We start from the raw sequence: 14,251 nt of genomic DNA, 5'->3' as shown, positions 1-14,251 counted from the left end.
GGGATAGAACCCCTGCCAGAGTTCAATATTACACTACATTATGAGGCTGTTATAGAATGCACCATGGGGATTACTGGATTACTCTCTCCCCAAAGGTGTGTTTTATAATGACTGACATCAGCTGGATTGCCAAAGTAGGGCATTTGAATTGCAGTGAGTGTGACTAGCCTAAAAGTCATTGTTCTCTACACAGACAGGGAGATGCACACACACACACACACACACACACACACACACACACACACACACACACACACACACACACACACACACACTGTTAGCATATCTGTGATTAGAACTCCTACCTAACAAGTTTATCACACTACAGCAGTACACAGTTACAGGGCACACCATGGAGATTACTGGGCTACAGCTTTCTTAAAGGTGTATTTCACAGTGAATAACATCAGCAGCCTTTCCAAAGTAAGCCAATTGAACTTTAGTGAGCATGTCTGGACTAAAAAGCAGTTTTGCCAAAGTAGGCCAGTTGAATTGTAATGAATGTGACTGAACTAAAAAGCATTGCTGTCTACACAGACAGAGACACACACACACACACACACACACACACACACACACACACACACACACACACACACACACACACACAGTTGCCACGTCTGGGATTAGAACTCCTACCTAACTAGTTTATCACACTACAGCAGTACGCAGTTATAGGATGTGCCAATGTGATTACTGGGCTACAGCATTTCAAAAGGTGTATTTCACAGTGAATGACATCAGCAGCCTTACCAAAGTAGGGCAGTTGAATTGTAGTGAGTGTGACTAGCCTAAAAAGCATTGCTCTCTACACAGACAGAGACACACACAGTTGCCAGGTCTGGGATTGGAACTCCTACCTAACTAGTTTATCACACTACAGCAGTGCACAGTTATGGGTTGCGCCACAGAGATTACTGGGCTACACCTTTCCCAAGGGTGTATTTCAAAGTGGATGACCTCAGCAGGCTTGTCATAGTAGGGCTCTGGGGAGGGCAGTGTGTGTGCATGGGCCATAACCCATTCATCTAGAGGTTGACACACCACACGCGGGCACAGGCAGGGTTATATTCCACAGATACTTGTATACAGCTGCTAGATGACTACTTCCTTGTACAGTCATGTTGCACAGCTAGCACTTGCACCACACAGTTTTTAATGCTGATGGATACCAGTGGCTAATGTCTACAGTGAGTGACTTTTACACCTCATGTGGTTGTAGCCCTTTGGCTGTCTGCTGGGTGGGACAGGCCTCATAATGGATGGCTCCTTGTCACAATCACTCTCTTCCACACATCTATGTATGTCTACTTTTGGCTTATTAAAGTGTGTTGTCCTTGGATATGTGTCTGTATTCCTTTCCATTGTGTGTGCAAGTCATGACTGATGCATACTGAGGAGTGTATGCACTAACATCTGCAAATGCCAGATGTGTATGGTCCACTGTTGTTTGTAGACATGGGCTTCATGTGTTTAAGTATGTGAGCATGCCCAGTATGACCTTTCAGTATCTTGTCTGACATTGCCTTCATTTCTCTAAGTGTGTGAGCATGCCCAGTATGGCCTTCTGTATTGAATGTGTGGATCGATTCCAGGTAGTTTGTACACCAGTGCAGACCTTTGTGTTGTACACCTACTGGTAGCAAACTGTTTCTGCAGGGTATCCCTCGATCATTTGGAATACAGGGACACACTGTGCAGGGGATGTTGTGTACTTTAGGTGATTATGTCTGTGCTGCTTCAGCTGCATGGTACTGCTGTTAGCAGAGATATTCAGATGTGTACTGTTATACACTGTGATGTTTTCTGTCCTCATGTACTGTCAGGTGGACATTATTGCTAACAGTGATTTCTTGGGGGACATGGGGGACTGCAGCTGTGTCTAGTATTGTGGGCAGACACCTACATATTCATGGTAAGTTATGTCATTCTGGAGGGAGAGCTGCAGACACATGCTGATGGGTCTGTGTATCCAGTTCAGTACCTTGGTACAGTGCTGGCAGAGGATCCCATACTTGTACACCCATCAACATGACAGCATGGCCTTATCTTGCTGTGGCAATGCCTTATAGCTGTACTGATTTGCACAGGTTACCCAGAGGCAGGGGCCATGGGTCAGGACATTACCCCTATTGTGGTGTATGGGCAGGTTTGTAGCCACCCATTTATATGTTTGCTGCCAGGGATAGTGTGTGCGCACACATTGGTGTTGGACCCTGCACATTCCAAGCTGCCCATGCTCCCACTCCCCTCAGTTATGCCAACCTCTTCCATACATTATGCATACATTCTCTGATACTTTCCCTAAGGGTATCACCCCATCACAGGTGTGTGTTAGTGTTGGTCCACAGTTCCTGCAGTGGGACATGGTGGACATGTTACTGTGGTTTGTCTACATGGCCTTGCATATGGATTATGTGGAGTGTGTTATGTTGCAATTTGGGTGTCCATGACATAACATGCATTGGCAGTACGTGTGAGACACAGGCCTTTGGCAGAGGCCTGTGGGCCATTAGGTGTTTCTGCAGGCCAGATGTGGCAGGCTGTTGCATTCTGTCAGTCCTACAGTCTCAGACCACCATACAGTATATCCCCCTGGGGATACAGGGTAGGTATGATAGGTGCTCATGCCAATACCTTATATCAGTTTTGATCAGGTGGTGTGGATGCTGGCAGGGTGCTACCTACACCTAGGTACACACCTGCATGGAACCCCTGCATTGCATGCTGCATTCTTCCGCTATTGCCATATACAGGTAGGATCATATTGTACCCATTCCCCACAGCAGGGATATGACCAGAGATGTACCTGTGGGTGGCATTTGTGCGAGCTGGATGCATGTGTGCTATGGACACTACTTTCATCTGGCACATAGATATGCACGGGGCATTCCAGTTATGCTGGCAAGTGCAGGTAGATCAGCTGTTTCCCAATATATTAGTCCTACCTCCTTTGTGATCTGGAAGTGTTCGGGCAGACATCACCAGTATCCCCTACTACAGGACCAGTTAATCTGATGCATACCTGTATGTACAATTCCAAGGATGTCTCCATTTCACAGTGACACAATATATATTGTTTGTCTAGAGTACTTTCCCCTGTGTACTGGTTGTATAGCTAGCCCAACAGCCATGCCATGTCAGTCTTTCAGATGGTGACACATATTACCACCATACATTTACAATGGCTTACTGCTAGCATGTGTTATACTGGTGGGAATTGTCTTTGGCACTGCAGTTGTGAGGGCTTGGCCCTGTCATCAGCAGTAGTGGGCAATGGCCACCAGGTCTTGCATCAACATGCATACATACTGACCACTCTCACACAATATGAAACACACACCAACCTAACACACACAGACCTGCATATTGTGCAAATGCTGCAACCTATCCTGCTACCTTGGCCACCTCTGGGCATTTGTGCTCCACTGGTATTATACATACTCATACATGTTACTACATTTCTACATAGGATTGGGGGGGGCACACCTGACTGTTACTACATTTCTGCACTGGATTGGGGGAAGGGGCACACCTGACTGTTTCTACATGTCTACATAGGAGTGGGGGGCACACCTGACTGTTACTACATTTCTATATGGGATTGTGGGGGGGCACCTGACTGTTTCTACATTTCTACACAGGACTGGGGGTGCACACCTGACTGTTACTACATTTTTTTACAGGATTGGGGGGGACACTTGACTGTTACTACATTTCTACATAGGATTGAGGGGAGGACACACTTGACTTTTTCTACATTTCTACACATGCTTGGAGGGCACACCTGACTGTTTCTACATGTCTACATAGGATCGGGGCACACCTGACACTTGTACACATTTGCTATGACTGTACAGGTATGTCAGATACTCTATTTCATTCTGTATTCTAACCTACCATGCTGACTAAAGGCATATCAGTGTACTACAGTTCTCAGCTTTGGTTGACCTACATATTAGTGTCTGACTTCCTACCCTTCAGAACTAACATCCCACTGCCTGATATGCTGTAGTCTGTCTGTGTAGGCCTGGGGAGAAGTTACCCATAGGCATCATTCAGAGGCCATAGCACAGTCTCTGTTTGTGTTTGTCTACACCTGTCCTGCTGGCTGAGACTGTTGTTGGGTATGTGAACCTCTCTGACTGGCATGTGTGAGTCATATGGACACATGACGGCCAGCACATTTCCTGCAGTGGGTTTTGTGGCCCTGTGTAGTACTGGCTACTACGGTGTCTCCAGTATTTGTTACAGATATCATGGTGCCAGTATGGGTGTCTACTATCTGCTGGAATACCATTCAGCCATCCAATTCCCTTGAATGCTCACATCCATACCATAGATACAGGTAACGACACATTCTACTCCATTCGGCAATTGGTAGGTTGATTGACTTACCTTGAGGGTGTGCCAGTATTGAGGATGGTGCCGGAGGGTTGCCTATGTTGGATGCATGTAGTACATTCCCTATACATGGCTGAGTACAGGTAGTGTCATGTTTGGCATCCCTTTTACTGTATGTGCGAGTTAGAGAGAGGTGTAATTCCCTGGGTCCCTACTGTATCAGTGTATGTGCTATGCGTTGCCTCTTTGCCAAGGCCAGGGCATACTGGGCATGCCTCCAGCTGCCTACTGGGGCAGGCTCAGGTTGTTCATCCTCCGAGTCACTCTGTGCCTATGCAGGCCTTGGCATTGGTGGGGGCTGTGTGGCCCTGCCCCATGCTTTTCCTGCTGCAGCTCTTTCCACAGGATCATATTGTGCAGCATGGCACATACCATAACAATTTGAGTACATGTAGCTGGTGAGTACTGCAAGGCTCAGCCAGATGTATCCAGGCACCAGAGCCATGACTTGAGCATCCCAAACACACACTCTATTATACGTCTGGTCTGTGCGTGTGCCTCATTATGGTGTTCTTGTTCGGGTGTGAGTGTGCATTTCTGATGGGTGTCATCAGCCACACCTCTAGTTCGTAACCAGCATCCCCCACTAGGTGACCATAAGGGATGTCCCCACTGGCAAATCTCTGGTGCAGCTGTGTCAGATGCCAGATGTGGGAATCGTGATAGCTTCCAGGGCAGCCAGCACACACATTCATTTTAGTGCCCAGGGCATCACACACAACCTGGCAGTTGATGGAGGAAAAGCCCTTGCAGTTGATGCAGACCCCACCCTGCTCACCAGGTTGTGCTTTGATGCATATGTGCATGCAGTCTATAGCACCCACTACCTCAGGGTATTCTGCTATTTGGTAGCAGAGATGCATATTGCTGGCCAACACCTCACAGTTGTTGAGGAAATATATGATCTCACCGGCATGTGCTGACATGGCATTCAGGAACTGGCGGAATACTCTGGATGCTGATGCCTGTGAGATCCCCATGATATTCCCAGTTGATCTTTGGGAGGTACGTATGGCTAGTATTCCTAAGCCTACTCATACCTTGGTATCCACTGGGATGGGTTCCCCTCTATCAGTTCGGCGTGTCAGGCGTGGCCGGCACAGCTCAACAATTTGCTATAGGAGGTCCCTGTCCACCCAATAGTGCTCCACTATTTCCAGCTCATGTCGCCCCTGGTGGGTTACCCTGGGTCTGTACACCCTTCTCTGTCTCCTCACTGTGGGTTGGTCGACAGCATTCACATCCTCATCACCCTCAGCCTCTTGCACATGTTGTTGTATGATGCTTGCTGCAGCCCCTATCATTTCATAGATTTGTTTGCTAAAAGTTCCCTACTTGTATACACCAGTGGTGTAGAGTATGGGAAAAACCAGAGGGGGAGGGTGTTTACATAGTTTATAGTTGTGTTCTCGGCTAGGCTGGTCTGCTGCCTGTGTAATTGGCTGATTCTGATGCATTTTACCTACCAGCTATGCTAGTTCTCCTTGATTAACTTCTTACTACTATTTTCCCTTCCCATTGTCTTTCTGTTTAAGTCCAGGGTCGCACCACAGAAATGCTTTTTTTAAATGACTCATTGTTATCAGTTTATCCAATGATGGAAAACACAGAATCTACTAATGGTAGTGATTCCAGTGTTAACATTGAAAAGTTGTGTGAGTGTTTGGCTCATGCTGATAAACTTAATATGGGTTTAAGCCCCACAAATTTTAAAAGTGGAATGGCCATTGATAAGGTTGTTTTAAGCCTAAATGAATATAGTAGTTCTATTAGTCATATTAACACAATTAATAATGTAATTGGGAACACTGAACATGGGTTTGATGTTTTTAGTGTTTTTAATGTATATTTACATGACAACATAAATTTGCAGGAAGCATCTAATAATATTGGGTTCATAGCAAATGAAATGTTAAACATTTTTGAACCTAAAGTAATTTTAAATGATGTCCAGGATTTCAAGGTCTATAAATATTCTACTAAAGATTTAGAGGTTAAACATGCCAATCTTTTAGCCGAGGGGTTTACCTATGTACCTAGTCGGAGGGAAAATATAGCTGACACTTTAATTGAACTTAAGTGTTTTATTCGTAAGTTTGATCTGAAAATGTGGTTTAATGATACTGATGCCAATGTAGACACACAGATAAACAGGCTTAAAAAAACAAGTATTTTTAATCCTCCCCATGAATAATCAAGTTAAAATATATGAAAAAAATGTTAAAAAGAGATTAGGCGAAAATTTAAACAGAATAATCTTAATGAGTATGCCTCTAATCTTGCTAGTGATGAATGGATTTTTTTAAAAGGGTTGGCTGAGGACTTAAATATTCATGTCATGAAGCCAGACAAAGGAAGTGGTGTGGTTATTATAGATAGGAGTGATTATTTGAATGGGATGATTATTATATTAACAGAATGTACTTATGAAGAGGTTTCCCTTAATGAGATACATACAGCATATAAAAAATGATTTATTTCTTGAAGATATGCTATATCAAGGACAAATTAGAGAGGATGAATATGCTTATATGATAAATAAATTTCCAGTGATATCAAATATATTCGGCATTCCCAAAATCCATAAAGGATTTAGTAATCCCAAATTTAGACCAATAGTGGAAGGGAAAAGATCTAAGACCCACTTCATAAGCTAATTTTAGGATTTTCATCTTCAGAGGGGATTAAAAGTATTTACATACATTACTAAGGACTCTTAGCAATTTTTGGAAGGTCTGGATAAAGTCAAAATCAATGGTGACATTATTATGGTCACCATTGATGTGTGTAATCTATTTTCTCTGATTCTGCCCCAAAAAGAATGTGAGTGGCACGAAAATCAACTCTTGAAAACTGGTCTTTTTGACCAGGATGAGATAAACAAGTTTGTTTTGTTAATGGAGGTGGTACTTAAAAATAACTTTATATACTTTGAAGGACAGAACTACAAACAAATAACAGGTGTGACAATGGGGGCAACATACGCCCCAATTTTTTCGAACTTTGTCATGTCATATGGGGAGCAGGTACACATTATAGATGGTCCTTTCTATAGTAAAATTTTATACTATACTCGTTTTTGGATGATTTGTTTATCATTTGGAAAGGAACGGAGTTTGAACTCCAACTTTTTGTTGAATATGTGAACAATTCAGAAGAGTTTTTGAAGTTCACTCATAACTATAGTGAAACACATATTACATATCTTGATGTGGATTTGAGTTATAATAAAGTTGATAAAAAATTAACATCAACCATCTATAGGAAACCAACCTTCTCCAATTCCTGTTTGGAATTTAATAGTTGGCATCGTGTTCATCACAAAAAAATCCATAGTAAAAGGGCAGATGGTGCGGGCTGCCTGTATGGTTTCTATGGATAGGGAGTTTTTGGATGAACTATTATTTATTAAGCAGTTATTTTTAAAGAGAGGGTATCCCATTGATCTGTTAAATAAAATTCAACAGGAGATAATTGTCAAGCGTGAATCTGGATTTTACCAACCTTTACTAGCAAATGGTAAGGGATGGAAATTTAGTATGCAGTCCAGGGAATTTAGGAATGTAAATAATTATTCAACTAGCTTCATTACCACCTTTAATTTGGATGTGCCTGAGGTTGTGGATATTGTTCTCAAGAATTGGGAAATCTTGAAAAGTGATAACAATAAAGGGAATAAGGTAGAGTTCCTGCCCAAGGTGGTATTTAAGAAGGATCGAGCCCTGAAAAATATACTGGAAGCTGGTACTTATAGTTTGGGTGGACAGCAACATAGGATCAAGGGCATTTTTAAATGTAATATGTGTTTGTTTTGCTCACATATTTCAGAAACTACAGAACGGTATACATTGAATAGTACCCCTTTATATATTGATGGACATTTCAACTGCAACAGCCAAAATGTAGTATATGTGGCCAAGTGCCAATCATGTCCTGTTTTTATGTAGGAAAATGTGTAGGAAGTTTAAAAATAGGATAGCTGAACACCTTTTAGATATTAGGTATGGTAAGCTAACCAATGCATTAAGTAGACACATTAATTTACATAGGGACCATAAATTTTATTTCTTGGTTATACAGCAAGTAACCAAAGATGTCCAGGGTAGAATTATAGACCTTGTTTTAGATATATGTGAACTTAAATAGCAGTTATGGCTTAATGCCACTGAGTTTCTGGGGATCAATGAAACTACTACAATAACGTGTCTTAAAGTTTAGTAATATTGTGGGTTAAAGTATTTTAATGTTTTTAACATTTGTATTAATGTATTTATGCATGTATTTTTAGTGGATAGCTTTAACAGTTTATTGACTAGTTCATTGTTTAATTATTTAATTAGTTAATGGGTGTGATGTTTGTTATATAAAGGCTGGGTTGGATTTGATGCATTGTTCTGAGGAAGTCCCTAGAGGAGGGAAGAAAGCACTAAACCTTTGTGAAATAAAGTTCTTTGGACCCTGCAGTGGTTTTGTCATGCTGTGCTTTGAGGTTATACAGTTTGTTTGGCAGTTGGTTGTGAAGTAGTTTATAGTTGTGTTCTGGGCTGGCTGGTCTGCTGCTTGTGTAATTGGCTGATTTCATTTACATTTCACCTGCCATCTATGCTAGTTCTCATTGATTAACTTCCTACTACTGTTTTCCCTAGCTATTGCCTTCCTGTTTAAACCTAAGGGTGCAACATGGAAACACAGTGCTCAAATGTGCACAGAGCTGCTATTTCCTGGTTTACTTTTTTTTTTCTTTAAAACCCAGTGTGCGGCACGTACACCCACTTAGGCAATGTAAAGAGTGCTAGGCAGACTCAGACACACCCCCTTGCCTAGATGTGCTAAGCTAGGAGCAAACTTGAGCCACAGGGCTACAGTCTGTTTACAGTATGCCTGACACAGCCCCCTATGATGTCAGCTAACTCCTAGGCTTGCACCAAGCTATTCCTGCTCTTACACTGTTGGGAGCTGACTAGCATGCTGGGGAAATCTGGGATTCACTATCATTCCCCTCATTTGCATAGGATTGCCTGCTAATGCATAGTTACATGTCTCACACTGAGCCTCCCCCCTTAGCAACCACTATGCACTGGTCATGTTATCTTCTGCCTGCCAATGACTTTAGATAAAATGCTTATTTTAGGTTTATTTTCTTATTTTCCCCCGATCCCGTTTGCACGCCTCTGCCCTATGCTTAAACAGCCGAGATCGGCTAAAAAAAATAAAAGTTGATTTTTTATGTTTTTCACCTGTTTTCCATGCCAGTGGCCTTATACTTGGCCATTGGCATGCTTTCTAAATGATATCCACCCTTTATTTGGCGCTGTTATGGCACCGTTTTGGAATTTGCAGAAATGCACTCCGTTACGGGTGGAGTACATTTCTTCAGATTACACTAGTCCTGCACGGCTGGTTTCCAGCTTCCTGGACCACAAATTCACCTCAGTTGCATGGATTTCTCCTTTAAATGGGGTAATTTGCATACAGGGGCTGAGTCTGTGCAGGACTAGTGCAGGAACACTCGTGCACGTCCCTACAGGCTATTCCTGGATCTCACGGCTGACATATTGCCTGCTGGAGCTCCTGCACTAATCCTGCATGCTGTGCAAGTCTTGCAGAATCCAAGGGAATATTTTATGTATAACATAGCATGTTTTTAGAAAGTTGTCTGATATTTTTTAATCATAAACATTTTAGTTGGATTTATTCTGATGCAAAAATAAACACAAGACTTTTGATATATTTCTTCATAAAATTACATAGATTAATGTAGTGAATAGGTTTTCTAGCTGTGCTTGATTAATAAGCTTACAGGTTAGCAAACAGTGATATTATTACTTTACTAAATAATAGTAACTTAACTTTGCATACACAGGCTCTATATGCATATATAAGTATAAACAAGGTACAGATGATATCCTTCAGCCAGCTGTTATGAGGCCAGATATTTTTTTCACTGATGTACTGTGCGATATAATATTGACCATCTGTTATGCATACTATTTGTGCATCTCTGTCCATGGAAAAGGATTCTAAGTGTTGCAGGACTTCAAAATTTACTTCCATTTGTGTATTAATACTAATACTAGAGAAAAGTAATACTAACAGACATTGAATAAAGGCAGAAAAAAACTAATAATGCATTAGTGCACTCGCTCAAGTGTTTTATTTTGCAGATGTTAGTACAACTTATATATATATATATATATATATATATATATATATATATATATATATATATATATATATATATATTGATCTGTTGTGTGGGATGAATTATTTTTCAGTTCCGGCTCAGAGCTTTCATGAATATGGCAGTTGACAGTGTATGATACGTGTATTGTTTAAAATCTTGATATAGGTTGATCTGTACAACCTGAATTTATTACCATTATTATGAGTCTTGAAAAAGTACTTAACTGAATGAAATGCTTTATATATGGCATTTTTCAGCTTTTTTCTGTTTTGAGTTGTGCCATTGTTTTATTTCATTATTTTGATTATTTTTCCAGCAATGGCCAATCCTCCTTTTCCACAGATATTCTGGCCCAGTGGTTTCTAATTTCATGCACTTGAAGAAATCTCTGCTGAGTCTCTTTTGCCCATTTCTACCCTTTGTGCATGTGAAAGTCTTTGCTTGTCATTTCTTGTTGAATTGCACTCTTGCTTCCATTCAATGCCTATGTCTTTCCACAATATGTATCAAAGTTGATTCATTCATGATACAGATCCATTATTTCTGAAAGGCATACTTCTGCTTCAGGCTGCTACTGAGGTCCAGTATCTGCATCCTTTGTCTCCCTGCTCTTACTTCCTTGCTACTCCTGCCATTTTTGTGCTCTGTTTTGTCTCTTGCATTTTATAGGTTCATAGGTTCATAGGTAGGTACTAGGCTATTGGCCCTAGGGCCTATATAAGCCTAGCCAAAAAAGTTCCCTGGCTTTCGCCACCCAAGAAAGTTATTTTCCTGTGCCCCTGTCTAGCAGAGCCACAGAATTGATCCTCAGGGTGAGTTTCCTATTTCCCATCTAATTGTCGAGATTTTTCTTAAAGATGGCTAATGAGGAGCTTTGCTTGACATGAATGGGTAGTCTGTTCCAGAGCATGGGAAGTCTCTGGGACAGGAATCTAGCCCTCCAGCATATTCTGTTTAATGTGTTGGCAAGGTTTAGGTCACTGGAGTGTGTGGCTTGGAGGGACTGGGGTTTCTTTAAGTGTAGCATGTCCAGCAGATCTGGGTTTGACATGGCTTTTTATGTTAGGCAGAGGTCACCTCTGAGTAGGCGATAAGCGACGGAGCACAGCTCAAGTTTTTTGAGACTGTCTGCATATGGCATCTGTTTGAGGCCGGTAATCCTCTTAGTGAGGTATTTCTGTGGCCTTTCTAGTTGTTGTAGATGTCTTGTGAGGTACATGCCAAATGGGGCATTGTACTCTGTAATGGATCTGATGAGGGATGAGTACAGAGGAACAATGACCTCTTTTTTTTCTGGAGGTGAACTCCTTTGTGATGAGGTGTGCCACATAGAAGGATTTCCTGACTACTGTGGTGATGTGATTATCAAAGGAAAGACTACTGTCCACCTGTGTCCCAAGGTCTCTTATCACACTTTCAGTGTTTAGTAGTTTTCCACCTATGTGGTAGTTCATGGGTACAGTGTTTTTCCCAAAGGTGATGACTATCCACTTCTTGGCATTGAGCTTGAGGCCATGACTTTGACACCAAGCATCAGTCTCATTGATACCCCTTTGTAGAATGTCCACATCATTAGGCGATTCTATTATGGAACCTAGTTTGCAGTTGTCTGCAAACTTTGTTAGCCAAAGACCTGTTGTATTAGCCTGGACTTCTGAGAAGTAGTTGCCAAACAGGAGAGGACCCAGGACTGAGCCCTGTGATACTCCACTTGTCACTAGTCTGAAGTTGGATTTGGAGTCGGCTACTTTCATTGTGTGGGTTCTGTCTGTGAGGCAGTTGGCCATCCATCTTGTGACATAGGGAATTATGCCCAATCTAGTGAGTTTATCTTTAATTACAGAGTGGGGGATGATGTTGAAAGCCTTGGCGAGGTCAAGATAAGCTGTGTGCACCACCTTACTCTTGTCCACGGCTCTGGTGACTGCTTCAAAGAAGTCAGTCAGGTTTAGGAGACATGACCTACCTTTTACAAACCCAAACTGAGTGGAGTCCAGAGTTTGGAGGTTACCTATGTCTTTGTTTATAAGTTTCAAGATGATACGTTCCATGTACTTGCAGACCAGACTTATCAGGCTAATGGGGCGGTAGTTCCTGGGGTCTGTGGTGGTGCCCCCTTTGTGGAGTGGGACAACCATTGTTGTGCGCCATTCAGTAGGCACAAAGCCTGAAGTAAGGTTATGATTGAACATGGTACTTAGGTGGGGTGCCAGTTTGTTCTGTAGTTCATGCAGAATGCAGCCTGGGATGTTGTCAGGTCCCATGGATGCTGTGTTCTTGGCTTTGGAGAGTGTGGTCTTTACTTGTGCAGCCGTGATTACAGGGGTTTTGCATTCTTCTGGTATACTGATGGGCCCTTTGGGGGGTGAGGGGGGGTGATGTTTGCACTGAACCTATCTGCCAGGATGTTGGCAATATCAGTTGGGTCTGTATATCTAGTGCCATTGTACTGTAGCTCAGAGCTGATCTGAGTGTCACCGTTGAGATTCTTGACATAGCTGTAGAATGCTTTGTGGTTGTCTTTAGAATCAGTGGCAGTTTTATTTTCATAACTAGCTTTGGAGGATTTTATGAGGGATCTCAGCTTCTTACTGAGGCTGACCAGGGAGTTTCTGCAATCAGGGGATTTTAATCTTTTTTGCAACAGCTTCTTCCTTCTGTTGTTGAGTTTGTTTATGGCAGGGGACCACCAGATTGGCTTCCTTTTTTTGGAAGATAGCATCTTGGTTCTTTTGGGGATGGCACAATCCAAGCACTCGTGTATGTGCTTATACAGTGCATTTGTATAGGATTCAGCAGTCATACCTCTATTTTCTGTCTGTATGGGTGTCATGAAGCTTGCTACTTCTGTCTTAAGAAACATGAAGTTGGCTTTGGAGAAGTTTTTTACAGTGGTTTCATTAATGGGGGGGTATTGATGTCTAGGATGATTAGCTTGTGGTTGGATATGAACAGGGAGGAGTTGACCTCTGGTGTGGAACATCGGTTACCCATATCGGTAATGACCAGCTCCAGGATATTCCTGCCACTGATGGGAGTATGGACAATCTGATCCAGGGTGTTGGAATTTATTAATTCCAGAAAGTGTTGAGCAAATGAGTTAGTACATGAGTAGTTTTCCCAGTTGATGGTGGGGTAGTTGAAATCGCCCATTATTAGGGTATTGGGCTGTACCTTAATATTACCCAGTATATCAAGAAACATGGATTGGGCATCCTGGGGCATGGTGGAGGATCTGTAACAAGCTACAACCTGGATTGCAGTCTTGCCCAGTGTTAGTTGCACTTGGATAATTTCGGATGCATTATGTTCAGCAACTAGCCTGGAGGTGTGGATACTCTTAATGAATATGGACACTCCTCCTCCTTTAGTGTTTCGGTCCAGTTAGGTAGCCGAAAGGTGTGGTATGAGATATAGCCTGGTAATGCAGGGGTGCTTTCTAGAGCCTTGAGCCAGGTGTCCATCACTGCACAGATGTCGATGTTCTCCATTTTAATGAGTGCCTCAAGTGAGTGCATTTTGAAGTTTAGACTTCTAACATTGAGTAGAATTGCCCTCAGATTTTGCTTGCTTATACCTGCTATGGTGGTGAGTTTGTCATTTGAACCTTGCCTAAAAAAAGCACTACAGGTGTGGCAAAAGCCTTAGCCAGTATACGGAATC

Source organism: Protopterus annectens, chromosome 6.part1, assembly GCF_019279795.1.
Source record: "Protopterus annectens isolate FY-2018-M chromosome 6.part1, PAN1.0, whole genome shotgun sequence".
NCBI lineage: Eukaryota > Metazoa > Chordata > Ceratodontiformes > Protopteridae > Protopterus > Protopterus annectens.
Note: the sequence above shows the minus strand (reverse complement) of the source record.